Source organism: Tachypleus tridentatus, chromosome 12 (genome assembly GCF_004210375.1).
Source record: "Tachypleus tridentatus isolate NWPU-2018 chromosome 12, ASM421037v1, whole genome shotgun sequence".
Lineage (NCBI taxonomy): Eukaryota > Metazoa > Arthropoda > Merostomata > Xiphosura > Limulidae > Tachypleus > Tachypleus tridentatus.
The window spans coordinates 119,184,297-119,204,500 of NC_134836.1; the positions used below are offsets into that span (position 1 = coordinate 119,184,297).

The following is a 20,204-nucleotide window of genomic DNA, read 5'->3' on the forward strand; positions in this document are numbered from 1 at the left end:
GTTCAAGTAAAATAATGAGAACTCCTCATGGAATTTTACCAGTTCAAGTGAAAATAATGAGAAACTCCTCATGGAATTTTACCAGTTCAAGTGAAATAATGAGAAACTCCTCATGGAATTTTACCAGTTCAAGTGAAATAATGAGAAACTCCTCATGGAATTTTACCAGTTCAAGTGAAATAATGAGAAACTCCTCATGGAATTTTACCAGTTCAAGTGAAATAATGAGAAACTCCTCATGGAATTTTACCAGTTCAAGTGAAATAATGAGAAACTCCTCATGGAATTTTACCAGTTCAAGTGAAATAATGAGAAACTCCTCATGGAATTTTACATGGAATTTCCTCATGGAATTTTACCAGTTCAAGTGAAATAATGAGAAACTCCTCATGGCATGGTAAAATTTTACCAGTTCAAGTAAAATAATGAGAAACTCCTCATGGAATTTTACCAGTTCAAGTTCAAGTAAAATAATGAGAAACTCCTCTTGGAATTTTACCAGTTCAAGTGAAATAATGAGAAACTCCTCATGGAATTTTACCAGTTCAAGTGAAATAATGAGAAACTCCTCATGGAATTTTACCAGTTCAAGTAAAATAATGAATTTTACCAGTTCAAGTAAAATAATGAGAAACTCCTCATGGAATTTTACCAGTTCAAGTAAAATAATGAGAAACTCCTCATGGAATTTTACCAGTTAATACTCCTCATGGAATTTTACCAGTTCAAGTGAAATAATGAGAAACTAAAATAATGAGAAACTCCTCATGGAATTTTACCAGTTCAAGTGAAATAATGAGAAACTCCTCATGGAATTTTACCAGTTCAAGTAAAATAATGAGAAACTCCTCATGGAATTTTACCAGTTCAAGTGAAATAATGAGAAACTCCTCTTGGAATTTTACCAGTTCAAGTAAAATAATGAGAAACTCCTCATGGAATTTTACCAGTTCAAGTAAAATAATGAGAAACTCCTCATGGAATTTTACCAGTTCAAGTGAAATAATGAGAAACTCCTCATGGAATTTTACCAGTTCAAGTAAAATAATGAGAAACTCCTCATGGAATTTTACCAGTTCAAGTGAAATAATGAGAAACTCCTCATGGAATTTTACCAGTTCAAGTAAAATAATGAGAAACTCCTCATGGAATTTTACCAGTTCAAGTAAAATAATGAGAAACTCCTCATGGAATTTTACCAGTTCAAGTAAAGTAATGAGAAACTCCTCATGGAATTTTACCAGTTCAAGTAAAATAATGAGAAACTCCTCATGGAATTTTACCAGTTCAAGTAAAATAATGAGAAACTCCTCATGGAATTTTACCAGTTCAAGTAAAATAATGAGAAACTCCTCATGGAATTTTACCAGTTCAAGTGAAATAATGAGAAACTCCTCATGGAATTTTACCAGTTCAAGTGAAATAATGAGAAACTCCTCATGGAATTTTACCAGTTCAAGTAAATAATGAGAAACTCCTCATGGAATTTTACCAGTTCAAGTAAAATAATGAGAAACTCCTCATGGAATTTTACCAGTTCAAGTAAAATAATGAGAAACTCCTCATGGAATTTTACCAGTTCAAGTAAAATAATGAGAAACTCCTCATGGAATTTTACCAGTTCAAGTAAAATAATGAGAAACTCCTCATGGAATTTTACCAGTTCAAGTGAAATAATGAGAAACTCCTCATGGAATTTTACCAGTTCAAGTGAAATAATGAGAAACTCCTCATGGAATTTTACCAGTTCAAGTAAAATAATGAGAAACTCCTCATGGAATTTTACCAGTTCAAGTAAAATAATGAGAAACTCCTCATGGCATTTTACCAGTTCAAGTAAAATAATGAGAAACTCCTCATGGAATTTTACCAGTTCAAGTGAAATAATGAGAAACTCCTCATGGAATTTTACCAGTTCAAGTAAAGTAATGAGAAACTCCTCATGGAATTTTACCAGTTCAAGTAAAGTAATGAGAAACTCCTCATGGAATTTTACCAGTTCAAGTAAAATAATGAGAAACTCCTCATGGAATTTTACCAGTTCAAGTGAAATAATGAGAAACTCCTCATGGAATTTTACCAGTTCAAGTAAAATAATGAGAAACTCCTCATGGAATTTTACCAGTTCAAGTGAAATAATGAGAAACTCCTCATGGAATTTTACCAGTTCAAGTGAAATAATGAGAAACTCCTCATGGAATTTTACCAGTTCAAGTGAAATAATGAGAAACTCCTCATGGAATTTTACCAGTTCAAGTGAAATAATGAGAAACTCCTCATGGAATTTTACCAGTTCAAGTAAAATAATGAGAAACTCCTCTTGGAATTTTACCAGTTCAAGTAAAATAATGAGAAACTCCTCATGGAATTTTACCAGTTCAAGTAAAATAATGAGAAACTCCTCATGGAATTTTACCAGTTCAAGTAAAATAATGAGAAACTCCTCATGGAATTTTACCAGTTCAAGTAAAATAATGAGAAACTCCTCATGGAATTTTACCAGTTCAAGTAAAATAATGAGAAACTCCTCATGGAATTTTACCAGTTCAAGTGAAATAATGAGAAACTCCTCATGGAATTTTACCAGTTCAAGTAAAATAATGAGAAACTCCTCATGGAATTTTACCAGTTCAAGTAAAATAATGAGAAACTCCTCATGGAATTTTACCAGTTCAAGTAAAATAATGAGAAACTCCTCATGGAATTTTACCAGTTCAAGTAAAATAATGAGAAACTCCTCATGGAATTTTACCAGTTCAAGTAAAATAATGAGAAACTCCTCATGGAATTTTACCAGTTCAAGTAAAGTAATGAGAAACTCCTCATGGAATTTTACCAGTTCAAGTGAAATAATGAGAAACTCCTCATGGCATTTTACCAGTTCAAGTGAAATAATGAGAAACTCCTCATGGAATTTTACCAGTTCAAGTAAAATAATGAGAAACTCCTCATGGAATTTTACCAGTTCAAGTAAAATAATGAGAAACTCCTCATGGAATTTTACCAGTTCAAGTAAAATAATGAGAAACTCCTCATGGAATTTTACCAGTTCAAGTAAAATAATGAGAAACTCCTCATGGAATTTTACCAGTTCAAGTAAAGTAATGAGAAACTCCTCATGGAATTTTACCAGTTCAAGTGAAATAATGAGAAACTCCTCATGGAATTTTACCAGTTCAAGTAAATAATGAGAAACTCCTCATGGAATTTTACCAGTTCAAGTAAAATAATGAGAAACTCCTCATGGAATTTTACCAGTTCAAGTAAAAAATAATGAGAAACTCCTCATGGAATTTTACCAGTTCAAGTAAAGTAATGAGAAACTCCTCATGGAATTTTACCAGTTCAAGTAAAATAATGAGAAACTCCTCATGGAATTTTACCAGTTCAAGTAAAATAATGAGAAACTCCTCATGGAATTTTACCAGTTCAAGTAAAGTAATGAGAAACTCCTCTTGGAATTTTACCAGTTCAAGTAAAATAATGAGAAACTCCTCATGGAATTTTACCAGTTCAAGTAAATAATGAGAAACCCTCATGGAATTTTACCAGTTCAAGTAAAGTAATGAGAAACTCCTCATGGAATTTTACCAGTTCAAGTAAAATAATGAGAAACTCCTCATGGCATTTTACCAGTTCAAGTAAAATAATGAGAAACTCCTCATGGAATTTTACCAGTTCAAGTAAATAATGAGAAACTCCTCATGGCATTTTACCAGTTCAAGTGAAATAATGAGAAACGCCTCATGGAATTTTACCAGTTCAAGTAAAGTAATGAGAAACTCCTCATGGAATTTTACCAGTTCAAGTGAAATAATGAGAAACTCCTCATGGAATTTTACCAGTTCAAGTGAAATAATGAGAAACTCCTCATGGAATTTTACCAGTTCAAGTAAAATAATGAGAAACTCCTCATGGCATTTTACCAGTTCAAGTAAAATAATGAGAAACTCCTCATGGAATTTTACCAGTTCAAGTAAAATAATGAGAAACTCCTCATGGAATTTTACCAGTTCAAGTGAAATAATGAGAAACTCCTCATGGAATTTTACCAGTTCAAGTAAAATAATGAGAAACTCCTCATGGAATTTTACCAGTTCAAGTAAAATAATGAGAAACTCCTCATGGAATTTTACCAGTTCAAGTAAAATAATGAGAAACTCCTCATGGAATTTTACCAGTTCAAGTAAAATAATGAGAAACTCCTCATGGAATTTTACCAGTTCAAGTAAAATAATGAGAAACTCCTCGTGGAATTTTACCACTTCAAGTAAAATAATGAGAAACTCCTCATGGAATTTTACCAGTTCAAGTAAAGTAATGAGAAACTCCTCATGGAATTTTACCAGTTCAAGTAAAATAATGAGAAACTCCTCTTGGAATTTTACCAGTTCAAGTGAAATAATGAGAAACTCCTCATGGAATTTTACCAGTTCAAGTGAAATAATGAGAAACTCCTCATGGAATTTTACCAGTTCAAGTGAAATAATGAGAAACTCCTCATGGAATTTTACCAGTTCAAGTAAAGTAATGAGAAACTCCTCATGGAATTTTACCAGTTCAAGTAAAATAATGAGAAACCCTCATGGAATTTTACCAGTTCAAGTGAAATAATGAGAAACTCCTCATGGAATTTTACCAGTTCAAGTAAAATAATGAGAAACTCCTCATGGAATTTTACCAGTTCAAGTAAAATAATGAGAAACTCCTCATGGAATTTTACCAGTTCAAGTAAAATAATGAGAAACTCCTCATGGAATTTTACCAGTTCAAGTAAAATAATGAGAAACTCCTCATGGAATTTTACCAGTTCAAGTAAAATAATGAGAAACTCCTCATGGAATTTTACCAGTTCAAGTAAAATAATGAGAAACTCCTCATGGAATTTTACCAGTTCAAGTAAAATAATGAGAAACTCCTCATGGAATTTTACCAGTTCAAGTAAAATAATGAGAAACTCCTCATGGAATTTTACCAGTTCAAGTAAAATAATGAGAAACTCCTCATGGAATTTTACCAGTTCAAGTAAAATAATGAGAAACTCCTCATGGAATTTTACCAGTTCAAGTAAAATAATGAGAAACTCCTCATGGAATTTTACCAGTTCAAGTGAAATAATGAGAAACTCCTCATGGAATTTTACCAGTTCAAGTGAAATAATGAGAAACTCCTCATGGAATTTTACCAGTTCAAGTGAAATAATGAGAAACTCCTCATGGAATTTTACCAGTTCAAGTAAAATAATGAGAAACTCCTCATGGAATTTTACCAGTTCAAGTGAAATAATGAGAAACTCCTCATGGAATTTTACCAGTTCAAGTAAAATAATGAGAAACTCCTCATGGAATTTTACCAGTTCAAGTAAAATAATGAGAAACTCCTCATGGAATTTTACCAGTTCAAGTGAAATAATGAGAAACTCCTCATGGAATTTTACCAGTTCAAGTGAAATAATGAGAAACTCCTCATGGAATTTTACCAGTTCAAGTGAAATAATGAGAAACTCCTCATGGAATTTTACCAGTTCAAGTAAAATAATGAGAAACTCCTCATGGAATTTTACCAGTTCAAGTAAAATAATGAGAAACTCCTCATGGAATTTTACCAGTTCAAGTGAAATAATGAGAAACTCCTCATGGAATTTTACCAGTTCAAGTAAAATAATGAGAAACTCCTCATGGAATTTTACCAGTTCAAGTGAAATAATGAGAAACTCCTCTTGGAATTTTACCAGTTCAAGTGAAATAATGAGAAACTCCTCATGGAATTTTACCAGTTCAAGTGAAATAATGAGAAACTCCTCATGGAATTTTACCAGTTCAAGTGAAATAATGAGAAACTCCTCATGGAATTTTACCAGTTCAAGTAAAATAATGAGAAACTCCTCATGGAATTTTACCAGTTCAAGTGAAATAATGAGAAACTCCTCATGGAATTTTACCAGTTCAAGTGAAATAATGAGAAACTCCTCATGGAATTTTACCAGTTCAAGTAAAATAATGAGAAACTCCTCATGGAATTTTACCAGTTCAAGTAAAATAATGAGAAACTCCTCATGGAATTTTACCAGTTCAAGTAAAATAATGAGAAACTCCTCATGGAATTTTACCAGTTCAAGTAAAATAATGAGAAACTCCTCATGGAATTTTACCAGTTCAAGTGAAATAATGAGAAACTCCTCATGGAATTTTACCAGTTCAAGTGAAATAATGAGAAACTCCTCATGGAATTTTACCAGTTCAAGTGAAATAATGAGAAACTCCTCATGGAATTTTACCAGTTCAAGTAAAATAATGAGAAACTCCTCATGGAATTTTACCAGTTCAAGTGAAATAATGAGAAACTCCTCATGGAATTTTACCAGTTCAAGTGAAATAATGAGAAACTCCTCATGGAATTTTACCAGTTCAAGTAAAATAATGAGAAACTCCTCATGGAATTTTACCAGTTCAAGTGAAATAATGAGAAACTCCTCATGGAATTTTACCAGTTCAAGTGAAATAATGAGAAACTCCTCATGGAATTTTACCAGTTCAAGTAAAATAATGAGAAACTCCTCATGGAATTTTACCAGTTCAAGTAAAATAATGAGAAACTCCTCATGGAATTTTACCAGTTCAAGTAAAATAATGAGAAACTCCTCATGGAATTTTACCAGTTCAAGTAAAATAATGAGAAACTCCTCATGGAATTTTACCAGTTCAAGTGAAATAATGAGAAACCCTCATGGAATTTTACCAGTTCAAGTAAAATAATGAGAAACTCCTCATGGAATTTTACCAGTTCAAGTAAAATAATGAGAAACTCCTCATGGAATTTTACCAGTTCAAGTAAAGTAATGAGAAACTCCTCATGGAATTTTACCAGTTCAAGTAAAATAATGAGAAACTCCTCATGGAATTTTACCAGTTCAAGTAAAATAATGAGAAACTCCTCATGGAATTTTACCAGTTCAAGTAAAATAATGAGAAACTCCTCATGGAATTTTACCAGTTCAAGTGAAATAATGAGAAACTCCTCATGGAATTTTACCAGTTCAAGTGAAATAATGAGAAACTCCTCATGGAATTTTACCAGTTCAAGTGAAATAATGAGAAACTCCTCTTGGAATTTTACCAGTTCAAGTAAAATAATGAGAAACCCTCATGGAATTTTACCAGTTCAAGTAAAATAATGAGAAACTCCTCTTGGAATTTTACCAGTTCAAGTAAAATAATGAGAAACTCCTCATGGAATTTTACCAGTTCAAGTAAAATAATGAGAAACCCTCATGGAATTTTACCAGTTCAAGTAAAATAATGAGAAACTCCTCATGGAATTTTACCAGTTCAAGTGAAATAATGAGAAACTCCTCATGGAATTTTACCAGTTCAAGTAAAATAATGAGAAACTCCTCATGGCATTTTACCAGTTCAAGTGAAATAATGAGAAACTCCTCTTGGAATTTTACCAGTTCAACTAAAATAATGAGAAACTCCTCATGGAATTTTACCAGTTCAAGTAAAATAATGAGAAACTCCTCATGGAATTTTACCAGTTCAAGTGAAATAATGAGAAACCTCATGGAATTTTACCAGTTCAAGTAAAATAATGAGAAACTCCTCATGGAATTTTACCAGTTCAAGTAAAATAATGAGAAACTCCTCATGGAATTTTACCAGTTCAAGTAAAATAATGAGAAACTCCTCATGGAATTTTACCAGTTCAAGTAAAATAATGAGAAACTCCTCATGGAATTTTACCAGTTCAAGTAAAATAATGAGAAACTCCTCATGGAATTTTACCAGTTCAAGTGAAATAATGAGAAACTCCTCATGGAATTTTACCAGTTCAAGTAAAATAATGAGAAACTCCTCTTGGAATTTTACCAGTTCAAGTGAAATAATGAGAAACTCCTCATGGAATTTTACCAGTTCAAGTGAAATAATGAGAAACTCCTCTTGGAATTTTACCAGTTCAAGTGAAATAATGAGAAACTCCTCATGGAATTTTACCAGTTCAAGTGAAATAATGAGAAACTCCTCATGGAATTTTACCAGTTCAAGTGAAATAATGAGAAACTCCTCATGGAATTTTACCAGTTCAAGTAAAATAATGAGAAACTCCTCATGGAATTTTACCAGTTCAAGTAAAATAATGAGAAACTCCTCATGGAATTTTACCAGTTCAAGTAAATAATGAGAAACCCTCCATGGAGTTCAAGTGAAATAATGAGAAACTCCTCATGGAATTTTACCAGTTCAAGTAAAATAATGAGAAACTCCTCATGGAATTTTACCAGTTCAAGTAAAATAATGAGAAACTCCTCATGGAATTTTACCAGTTCAAGTAAAATAATGAGAAACTCCTCATGGAATTTTACCAGTTCAAGTAAAGTAATGAGAAACTCCTCATGGAATTTTACCAGTTCAAGTAAAATAATGAGAAACTCCTCATGGAATTTTACCAGTTCAAGTGAAATAATGAGAAACTCCTCATGGAATTTTACCAGTTCAAGTAAAATAATGAGAAACTCCTCATGGAATTTTACCAGTTCAAGTAAAATAATGAGAAACTCCTCATGGAATTTTACCAGTTCAAGTAAAATAATGAGAAACTCCTCATGGAATTTTACCAGTTCAAGTAAAATAATGAGAAACTCCTCATGGAATTTTACCAGTTCAAGTAAAATAATGAGAAACTCCTCATGGAATTTTACCAGTTCAAGTAAAATAATGAGAAACTCCTCATGGAATTTTACCAGTTCAAGTAAAATAATGAGAAACTCCTCATGGAATTTTACCAGTTCAAGTGAAATAATGAGAAACTCCTCATGGAATTTTACCAGTTCAAGTAAAATAATGAGAAACTCCTCTTGGAATTTTACCAGTTCAAGTAAAATAATGAGAAACTCCTCATGGAATTTTACCAGTTCAAGTAAAGTAATGAGAAACTCCTCATGGAATTTTACCAGTTCAAGTAAAATAATGAGAAACTCCTCATGGAATTTTACCAGTTCAAGTAAAGTAATGAGAAACTCCTCATGGAATTTTACCAGTTCAAGTAAAATAATGAGAAACTCCTCTTGGAATTTTACCAGTTCAAGTAAAATAATGAGAAACTCCTCATGGAATTTTACCAGTTCAAGTAAAATAATGAGAAACTCCTCATGGAATTTTACCAGTTCAAGTGAAATAATGAGAAACTCCTCATGGAATTTTACCAGTTCAAGTAAAATAATGAGAAACTCCTCATGGAATTTTACCAGTTCAAGTAAAATAATGAGAAACTCCTCATGGAATTTTACCAGTTCAAGTAAAATAATGAGAAACTCCTCATGGAATTTTACCAGTTCAAGTAAAATAATGAGAAACTCCTCATGGAATTTTACCAGTTCAAGTAAAATAATGAGAAACTCCTCATGGAATTTTACCAGTTCAAGTAAAATAATGAGAAACTCCTCATGGAATTTTACCAGTTCAAGTAAAATAATGAGAAACTCCTCATGGAATTTTACCAGTTCAAGTAAAGTAATGAGAAACTCCTCATGGAATTTTACCAGTTCAAGTAAAATAATGAGAAACTCCTCATGGAATTTTACCAGTTCAAGTAAAATAATGAGAAACTCCTCATGGAATTTTACCAGTTCAAGTAAAGTAATGAGAAACTCCTCATGGAATTTTACCAGTTCAAGTAAAATAATGAGAAACTCCTCATGGAATTTTACCAGTTCAAGTGAAATAATGAGAAACTCCTCATGGAATTTTACCAGTTCAAGTAAAATAATGAGAAACTCCTCATGGAATTTTACCAGTTCAAGTAAAATAATGAGAAACTCCTCATGGAATTTTACCAGTTCAAGTAAAATAATGAGAAACTCCTCATGGAATTTTACCAGTTCAAGTAAAATAATGAGAAACTCCTCATGGAATTTTACCAGTTCAAGTAAAATAATGAGAAACTCCTCATGGAATTTTACCAGTTCAAGTAAAATAATGAGAAACTCCTCATGGAATTTTACCAGTTCAAGTAAAGTAATGAGAAACTCCTCATGGAATTTTACCAGTTCAAGTAAAATAATGAGAAACTCCTCATGGAATTTTACCAGTTCAAGTAAAATAATGAGAAACTCCAGTCAAGTGAGAAACTCCTCATTTTTACCAGTTCAAGTAAAATAATGAGAAACTCCTCATGGAATTTTACCAGTTCAAGTAAAATAATGAGAAACTCCTCATGGAATTTTACCAGTTCAAGTTCAATAATGAGAAACTCCTCATGGAATTTTACCAGTTCAAAGTGAAATAATGAGAAACTCCTCATGGAATTTTACCAGTTCAAGTAAAATAATGAGAAACTCCTCATGGAATTTTACCAGTTCCCAGTTCAAATAATGAGAAACTCCTCATGGAATTTTACCAGTTCAAGTAAAATAATGAGAAACTCCTCATGGAATTTTACCAGTTCAAGTTCAAGTGAAATAATGAGAAACTCCTCATGGAATTTTACCAGTTCAAGTAAAATAATGAGAAACTCCTCATGGAATTTTACCAGTTCAAGTTCAAATAAATGAGAAACTCCTCATGGAATTTTACCAGTTCAAGTAAAATAATGAGAAACTCCTCATGGAATTTTACCAGTTCAAGTGAAATAATGAGAAACTCCTCATGGAATTTTACCAGTTCAAGTGAAATAATGAGAAACTCCTCATGGAATTTTACCAGTTCAAGTGAAATAATGAGAAACTCCTCATGGAATTTTACCAGTTCAAGTGAAATAATGAGAAACTCCTCATGGAATTTTACCAGTTCAAGTGAAATAATGAGAAACTCCTCATGGAATTTTACCAGTTCAAGTAAAATAATGAGAAACTCCTCTTGGAATTTTACCAGTTCAAGTGAAATAATGAGAAACTCCTCTTGGAATTTTACCAGTTCAAGTGAAATAATGAGAAACTCCTCATGGAATTTTACCAGTTCAAGTAAAATAATGAGAAACTCCTCATGGAATTTTACCAGTTCAAGTGAAATAATGAGAAACTCCTCATGGAATTTTACCAGTTCAAGTGAAATAATGAGAAACTCCTCATGGAATTTTACCAGTTCAAGTAAAATAATGAGAAACTCCTCATGGAATTTTACCAGTTCAAGTAAAATAATGAGAAACTCCTCATGGAATTTTACCAGTTCAAGTGAAATAATGAGAAACTCCTCATGGAATTTTACCAGTTCAAGTGAAATAATGAGAAACTCCTCATGGAATTTTACCAGTTCAAGTGAAATAATGAGAAACTCCTCATGGAATTTTACCAGTTCAAGTAAAATAATGAGAAACTCCTCATGGAATTTTACCAGTTCAAGTGAAATAATGAGAAACTCCTCATGGAATTTTACCAGTTCAAGTAAAATAATGAGAAACTCCTCATGGAATTTTACCAGTTCAAGTAAAATAATGAGAAACTCCTCTTGGAATTTTACCAGTTCAAGTTCAAGTGAAATAATGAGAAACTCCTCATGGAATTTTACCAGTTCAAGTGAAATAATGAGAAACTCCTCATGGAATTTTACCAGTTCAAGTGAAATAATGAGAAACTCCTCATGGAATTTTACCAGTTCAAGTGAAATAATGAGAAACTCCTCATGGAATTTTACCAGTTCAAGTGAAATAATGAGAAACTCCTCATGGAATTTTACCAGTTCAAGTAAAATAATGAGAAACTCCTCATGGAATTTTACCAGTTCAAGTGAAATAATGAGAAACTCCTCTTGGAATTTTACCAGTTCAAGTAAAATAATGAGAAACTCCTCTTGGAATTTTACCAGTTCAAGTGAAATAATGAGAAACTCCTCATGGAATTTTACCAGTTCAAGTGAAATAATGAGAAACTCCTCATGGAATTTTACCAGTTCAAGTAAAATAATGAGAAACTCCTCATGGAATTTTACCAGTTCAAGTGAAATAATGAGAAACTCCTCATGGAATTTTACCAGTTCAAGTAAAATAATGAGAAACTCCTCATGGAATTTTACCAGTTCAAGTAAAATAATGAGAAACTCCTCATGGAATTTTACCAGTTCAAGTAAAGTAATGAGAAACTCCTCATGGAATTTTACCAGTTCAAGTAAAATAATGAGAAACTCCTCTTGGAATTTTACCAGTTCAAGTAAAATAATGAGAAACTCCTCATGGAATTTTACCAGTTCAAGTAAAATAATGAGAAACTCCTCATGGAATTTTACCAGTTCAAGTGAAATAATGAGAAACTCCTCATGGAATTTTACCAGTTCAAGTGAAATAATGAGAAACTCCTCATGGCATTTTACCAGTTCAAGTAAAATAATGAGAAACTCCTCATGGAATTTTACCAGTTCAAGTAAAATAATGAGAAACTCCTCTTGGAATTTTACCAGTTCAAGTAAAATAATGAGAAACTCCTCATGGAATTTTACCAGTTCAAGTAAAATAATGAGAAACTCCTCATGGAATTTTACCAGTTCAAGTAAAATAATGAGAAACTCCTCATGGAATTTTACCAGTTCAAGTGAAATAATGAGAAACTCCTCATGGAATTTTACCAGTTCAAGTAAAATAATGAGAAACTCCTCATGGAATTTTACCAGTTCAAGTAAAATAATGAGAAACTCCTCATGGAATTTTACCAGTTCAAGTAAAATAATGAGAAACTCCTCTTGGAATTTTACCAGTTCAAGTAAAATAATGAGAAACTCCTCATGGAATTTTACCAGTTCAAGTAAAATAATGAGAAACTCCTCATGGAATTTTACCAGTTCAAGTAAAATAATGAGAAACTCCTCATGGAATTTTACCAGTTCAAGTAAAGTAATGAGAAACTCCTCATGGAATTTTACCAGTTCAAGTAAAGTAATGAGAAACTCCTCATGGAATTTTACCAGTTCAAGTAAAATAATGAGAAACTCCTCTTGGAATTTTACCAGTTCAAGTAAAATAATGAGAAACTCCTCATGGAATTTTACCAGTTCAAGTGAAATAATGAGAAACTCCTCTTGGAATTTTACCAGTTCAAGTGAAATAATGAGAAACTCCTCTTGGAATTTTACCAGTTCAAGTAAAATAATGAGAAACTCCTCATGGAATTTTACCAGTTCAAGTGAAATAATGAGAAACTCCTCATGGCATTTTACCAGTTCAAGTAAAATAATGAGAAACTCCTCTTGGAATTTTACCAGTTCAAGTGAAATAATGAGAAACTCCTCATGGAATTTTACCAGTTCAAGTAAAATAATGAGAAACTCCTCATGGCATTTTACCAGTTCAAGTAAAATAATGAGAAACCCTCTTGGAATTTTACCAGTTCAAGTAAAATAATGAGAAACTCCTCATGGAATTTTACCAGTTCAAGTAAAGTAATGAGAAACTCCTCATGGAATTTTACCAGTTCAAGTGAAATAATGAGAAACTCCTCATGGAATTTTACCAGTTCAAGTGAAATAATGAGAAACTCCTCATGGCATTTTACCAGTTCAAGTAAAGTAATGAGAAACTCCTCATGGAATTTTACCAGTTCAAGTAAAATAATGAGAAACTCCTCATGGCATTTTACCAGTTCAAGTAAAATAATGAGAAACTCCTCTTGGAATTTTACCAGTTCAAGTAAAATAATGAGAAACTCCTCATGGAATTTTACCAGTTCAAGTAAAATAATGAGAAACTCCTCATGGAATTTTACCAGTTCAAGCAAAGTAATGAGAAACTCCTCATGGCATTTTACCAGTTCAAGCAAAGTAATGAGAAACTCCTCATGGAATTTTACCAGTTCAAGTAAAATAATGAGAAACTTTTCATGGCATTTTACCAGTTCAAGTAAAATAATTAGAAACTCCTCTTGGAATTTTACCAGTTCAAGTAAAATAATGAGAAACTCCTCATGGAATTTTACCAGTTCAAGTAAAGTAATGAGAAACTCCTCATGGAATTTTACCAGTTCAAGCAAAGTAATGAGAAACTCCTCATGGAATTTTACCAGTTCAAGCAAAGTAATGAGAAACTCCTCATGGAATTTTACCAGTTCAAGTAAAATAATGAGAAACTCCTCATGGAATTTTACCAGTTCAAGTAAAATAATGAGAAACTCCTCATGGAATTTTACCAGTTCAAGTAAAGTAATGAGAAACTCCTCATGGAATTTTACCAGTTCAAGTAAAATAATGAGAAACTCCTCATGGAATTTTACCAGTTCAAGCAAAGTAATGAGAAACTCCTCATGGCATTTTACCAGTTCAAGTAAAATAATGAGAAACTCCTCATGGAGTTTTACCAGTTCAAGTAAAGTAATGAGAAACTCCTCTTGGAATTTTACCAGTTCAAGTAAAGTAATGAGAAACTCCTCATGGAATTTTACCAGTTCAAGTAAAGTAATGAGAAACTCCTCATGGAATTTTACCAGTTCAAGTAAAAGTAATGAGAAACTCCTCATGGCATTTTACCAGTTCAAGTAAAATAATGAGAAACTCCTCATGGCATTTTACCAGTTCAAGTAAAATAATAAGAAACTCCTCTTGGAATTTTACCAGTTCAAGTAAAGTAATGAGAAACTCCTCTTGGAATTTTACCAGTTCAAGTAAAGTAATGAGAAACTCCTCATGGAATTTTACCAGTTCAAGTAAAATAATGAGAAACTCCTCATGGAATTTTACCAGTTCAAGTGAAATAATGAGAAACTCCTCATGGAATTTTACCAGTTCAAGTGAAATAATGAGAAACTCCTCATGGAATTTTACCAGTTCAAGTAAAGTAATGAGAAACTCCTCATGGAATTTTACCAGTTCAAGTAAAGTAATGAGAAACTCCTCATGGAATTTTACCAGTTCAAGTAAAATAATGAGAAACTCCTCATGGAATTTTACCAGTTCAAGTAAAGTAATGAGAAACTCCTCATGGAATTTTACCAGTTCAAGTAAAATAATGAGAAACTCCTCATGGAATTTTACCAGTTCAAGTAAAATAATGAGAAACTCCTCTTGGAATTTTACCAGTTCAAGTAAAATAATGAGAAACTCCTCATGGAATTTTACCAGTTCAAGTAAAAAATGAGAAACTCCTCATGGAATTTTACCAGTTCAAGTAAAGTAATGAGAAACTCCTCATGGAATTTTACCAGTTCAAGTAAAGTAATGAGAAACTCCTCATGGAATTTTACCAGTTCAAGTAAAGTAATGAGAAACTCCTCATGGAATTTTACCAGTTCAAGTAAAATAATGAGAAACTCCTCTTGGAATTTTACCAGTTCAAGTAAAATAATGAGAAACTCCTCATGGAATTTTACCAGTTCAAGTGAAATAATGAGAAACTCCTCTTGGAATTTTACCAGTTCAAGTGAAATAATGAGAAACTCCTCATGGAATTTTACCAGTTCAAGTAAAATAATGAGAAACTCCTCATGGAATTTTACCAGTTCAAGTAAAGTAATGAGAAACTCCTCTTGGAATTTTACCAGTTCAAGTGAAATAATGAGAAACTCCTCATGGAATTTTACCAGTTCAAGTAAAATAATGAGAAACTCCTCATGGAATTTTACCAGTTCAAGTAAAGTAATGAGAAACTCCTCATGGAATTTTACCAGTTCAAGTAAAATAATGAGAAACTCCTCATGGAATTTTACCAGTTCAAGTAAAATAATGAGAAACTCCTCATGGAATTTTACCAGTTCAAGTAAAATAATGAGAAACTCCTCATGGAATTTTACCAGTTCAAGTAAAGTAATGAGAAACTCCTCTTGGAATTTTACCAGTTCAAGTAAAGTAATGAGAAACTCCTCATGGAATTTTACCAGTTCAAGTAAAATAATGAGAAACTCCTCATGGAATTTTACCAGTTCAAGTAAAATAATGAGAAACTCCTCATGGAATTTTACCAGTTCAAGTAAAATAATGAGAAACTCCTCTTGGAATTTTACCAGTTCAAGTAAAATAATGAGAAACTCCTCATGGAATTTTACCAGTTCAAGTGAAATAATGAGAAACTCCTCATGGCATTTTACCAGTTCAAGTGAAATAATGAGAAACTCCTCATGGAATTTTACCAGTTCAAGTGAAATAATGAGAAACTCCTCATGGAATTTTACCAGTTCAAGTAAAATAATGAGAAACTCCTCATGGAATTTTACCAGTTCAAGTAAAATAATGAGAAACTCCTCATGGAATTTTACCAGTTCAAGTAAAATAATGAGAAACTCCTCATGGAATTTTACCAGTTCAAGTAAAATAATGAGAAACTCCTCATGGAATTTTACCAGTTCAAGTGAAATAATGAGAAACTCCTCTTGGAATTTTACCAGTTCAAGTGAAATAATGAGAAACTCCTCATGGAATTTTACCAGTTCAAGTGAAATAATGAGAAACTCCTCTTGGAATTTTACCAGTTCAAGTAAAATAATGAGAAACTCCTCTTGGAATTTTACCAGTTCAAGTAAAATAATGAGAAACTCCTCATGGAATTTTACCAGTTCAAGTGAAATAATGAGAAACTCCTCTTGGAATTTTACCAGTTCAAGTAAAATAATGAGAAACTCCTCTTGGAATTTTACCAGTTCAAGTGAAATAATGAGAAACTCCTCTTGGAATTTTACCAGTTCAAGTGAAATAATGAGAAACTCCTCTTGGAATTTTACCAGTTCAAGTGAAATAATGAGAAACTCCTCTTGGAATTTTACCAGTTCAAGTGAAATAATGAGAAACTCCTCATGGAATTTTACCAGTTCAAGTAAAATAATGAGAAACTCCTCTTGGAATTTTACCAGTTCAAGTGAAATAATGAGAAACTCCTCTTGGAATTTTACCAGTTCAAGTGAAATAATGAGAAACCCTCATGGAATTTTACCAGTTCAAGTAAAGTAATGAGAAACTCCTCATGGAATTTTACCAGTTCAAGTAAAGTAATGAGAAACTCCTCATGGAATTTTACCAGTTCAAGTAAAGTAATGAGAAACTCCTCATGGAATTTTACCAGTTCAAGTAAAATAATGAGAAACTCCTCTTGGAATTTTACCAGTTCAAGTAAAATAATGAGAAACTCCTCATGGAATTTTACCAGTTCAAGTGAAATAATGAGAAACTCCTCTTGGAATTTTACCAGTTCAAGTGAAATAATGAGAAACTCCTCATGGAATTTTACCAGTTCAAGTAAAGTAATGAGAAACTCCTCATGGAATTTTACCAGTTCAAGTAAAGTAATGAGAAACTCCTCTTGGAATTTTACCAGTTCAAGTGAAATAATGAGAAACTCCTCATGGAATTTTACCAGTTCAAGTAAAATAATGAGAAACTCCTCATGGAATTTTACCAGTTCAAGTAAAGTAATGAGAAACTCCTCATGGAATTTTACCAGTTCAAGTAAAATAATGAGAAACTCCTCATGGAATTTTACCAGTTCAAGTAAAATAATGAGAAACTCCTCATGGAATTTTACCAGTTCAAGTAAAATAATGAGAAACTCCTCATGGAATTTTACCAGTTCAAGTAAAATAATGAGAAACTCCTCTTGGAATTTTACCAGTTCAAGTAAAGTAATGAGAAACTCCTCATGGAATTTTACCAGTTCAAGTAATGTAATGAGAAACTCCTCATGGAATTTTACCAGTTCAAGTAAAATAATGAGAAACTCCTCATGGAATTTTACCAGTTCAAGTAAAATAATGAGAAACTCCTCTTGGAATTTTACCAGTTCAAGTAAAATAATGAGAAACTCTTCATGGAATTTTACCAGTTCAAGTGAAATAATGAGAAACTCCTCATGGAATTTTACCAGTTCAAGTGAAATAATGAGAAACTCCTCATGGAATTTTACCAGTTCAAGTGAAATAATGAGAAACTCCTCATGGAATTTTACCAGTTCAAGTAAAATAATGAGAAACTCCTCATGGAATTTTACCAGTTCAAGTAAAATAATGAGAAACTCCTCTTGGAATTTTACCAGTTCAAGTAAAATAATGAGAAACTCCTCATGGAATTTTACCAGTTCAAGTAAAATAATGAGAAACTCCTCATGGAATTTTACCAGTTCAAGTGAAATAATGAGAAACTCCTCTTGGAATTTTACCAGTTCAAGTGAAATAATGAGAAACTCCTCATGGAATTTTACCAGTTCAAGTGAAATAATGAGAAACTCCTCTTGGAATTTTACCAGTTCAAGTAAAATAATGAGAAACTCCTCTTGGAATTTTACCAGTTCAAGTAAAATAATGAGAAACTCCTCTTGGAATTTTACCAGTTCAAGTAAAATAATGAGAAACTCCTCTTGGAATTTTACCAGTTCAAGTGAAATAATGAGAAACTCCTCTTGGAATTTTACCAGTTCAAGTAAAATAATGAGAAACTCCTCTTGGAATTTTACGAGTTCAAGTGAAATAATAAGAAACTCCTCTTGGAATTTTACCAGTTCAAGTGAAATAATAAGAAACTCCTCTCATGGAATTTTACCAGTTCAAGTGAAATAATGAGAAACTCCTCTTGGAATTTTACCAGTTCAAGTGAAATAATGAGAAACCCTCTTGGAATTTTACCAGTTCAAGTGAAATAATGAGAAACTCCTCTTGGAATTTTACCAGTTCAAGTGAAATAATGAGAAACTCCTCATGGAATTTTACCAGTTCAAGTAAAGTAATGAGAAACTCCTCATGGAATTTTACCAGTTCAAGTAAAATAATGAGAAACTCCTCATGGAATTTTACCAGTTCAAGTAAAGTAATGAGAAACTCCTCATGGCATTTTACCAGTTCAAGTAAAATAATGAGAAACTCCTCATGGAATTTTACCAGTTCAAGTAAAATAATGAGAAACTCCTCATGGAATTTTACCAGTTCAAGTAAAATAATGAGAAACTCCTCTTGGAATTTTACCAGTTCAAGTAAAATAATGAGAAACTCTTCATGGAATTTTACGAGTTCAAGTGAAATAATGAGAAACTCCTCATGGCATTTTACCAGTTCAAGTGAAATAATGAGAAACTCCTCATGGAATTTTACCAGTTCAAGTGAAATAATGAGAAACTCCTCATGGAATTTTACCAGTTCAAGTAAAATAATGAGAAACTCCTCTTGGAATTTTACCAGTTCAAGTGAAATAATAAGAAACTCCTCTTGGAATGTTACCAGTTCAAGTGAAATAATGAGAAACTCCTCATGGAATTTTACCAGTTCAAGTAAAGTAATGAGAAACTCCTCATGGAATTTTACCAGTTCAAGTAAAATAATGAGAAACTCCTCATGGAATTTTACCAGTTCAAGTAAAGTAATGAGAAACTCCTCATGGCATTTTACCAGTTCAAGTAAAATAATGAGAAACTCCTCATGGAATTTTACCAGTTCAAGTAAAATAATGAGAAACTCCTCATGGAATTTTACCAGTTCAAGTAAAATAATGAGAAACTCCTCATGGAATTTTACCAGTTCAAGTAAAGTAATGAGAAACTCCTCATGGAATTTTACCAGTTCAAGTAAAGTAATGAGAAACTCCTCATGGAATTTTACCAGTTCAAGTAAAGTAATGAGAAACTCCTCATGGAATTTTACCAGTTCAAGTAAAGTAATGAGAAACTCCTCATGGAATTTTACCAGTTCAAGTAAAGTAATGAGAAACTCCTCATGGAATTTTACCAGTTCAAGTAAAGTAATGAGAAACTCCTCATGGAATTTTACCAGTTCAAGTAAAGTAATGAGAAACTCCTCATGGCATTTTACCAGTTTTGCTGAATTATTCTGACACTGAAAGATCAGATAAAGTTAACTCAACAAGAAATTGGGTATTCAGAGGATGATCGTCAGAAGCTAAAATAACAAGAAAAAGATCTTATATTCATTGCTTTCTCACAGAATAAGTCATAAAACATTAAATAAGATAAGCAATATGCACACGAAGCAGTGACAAGCATGAAAAACTGAAAACAAATAACTGTATGTCTTCATAGAGCATACTAGTACACCATGTGTAACAATAAGCAAATAAGACTTGAGAGATATTTAGTTTGAGAACAACAGGTATAAAATTGATGTTGTCCAGGAAGTATAAGAGAAACTTGAGTTAGTAGAACAAATATAGTTATATGGCTGTTTCAACGGATAAATATTGATAAATCAGGAACTAACACTACATTCAGAAGCTGCCACTGACAGTCGTAAGTAAATACCAGTACCACCACCAAGACTAGTTCAGAAAATACTATTTGAAGAGAAGCCTGACAGATTCCAAAACACT

General features: G+C 32.2%; 1 protein-coding gene across 1 annotated transcript in view; it reads right to left on the reverse strand.

Annotated features, from left to right (window-relative positions):
* LOC143235746 (uncharacterized) overlaps window positions 1-20,204 on the reverse strand; it is a 111,940-nt gene that overhangs the window by 79,654 nt on the left and 12,082 nt on the right. The gene's annotated exons all lie outside the window — the stretch shown is intronic.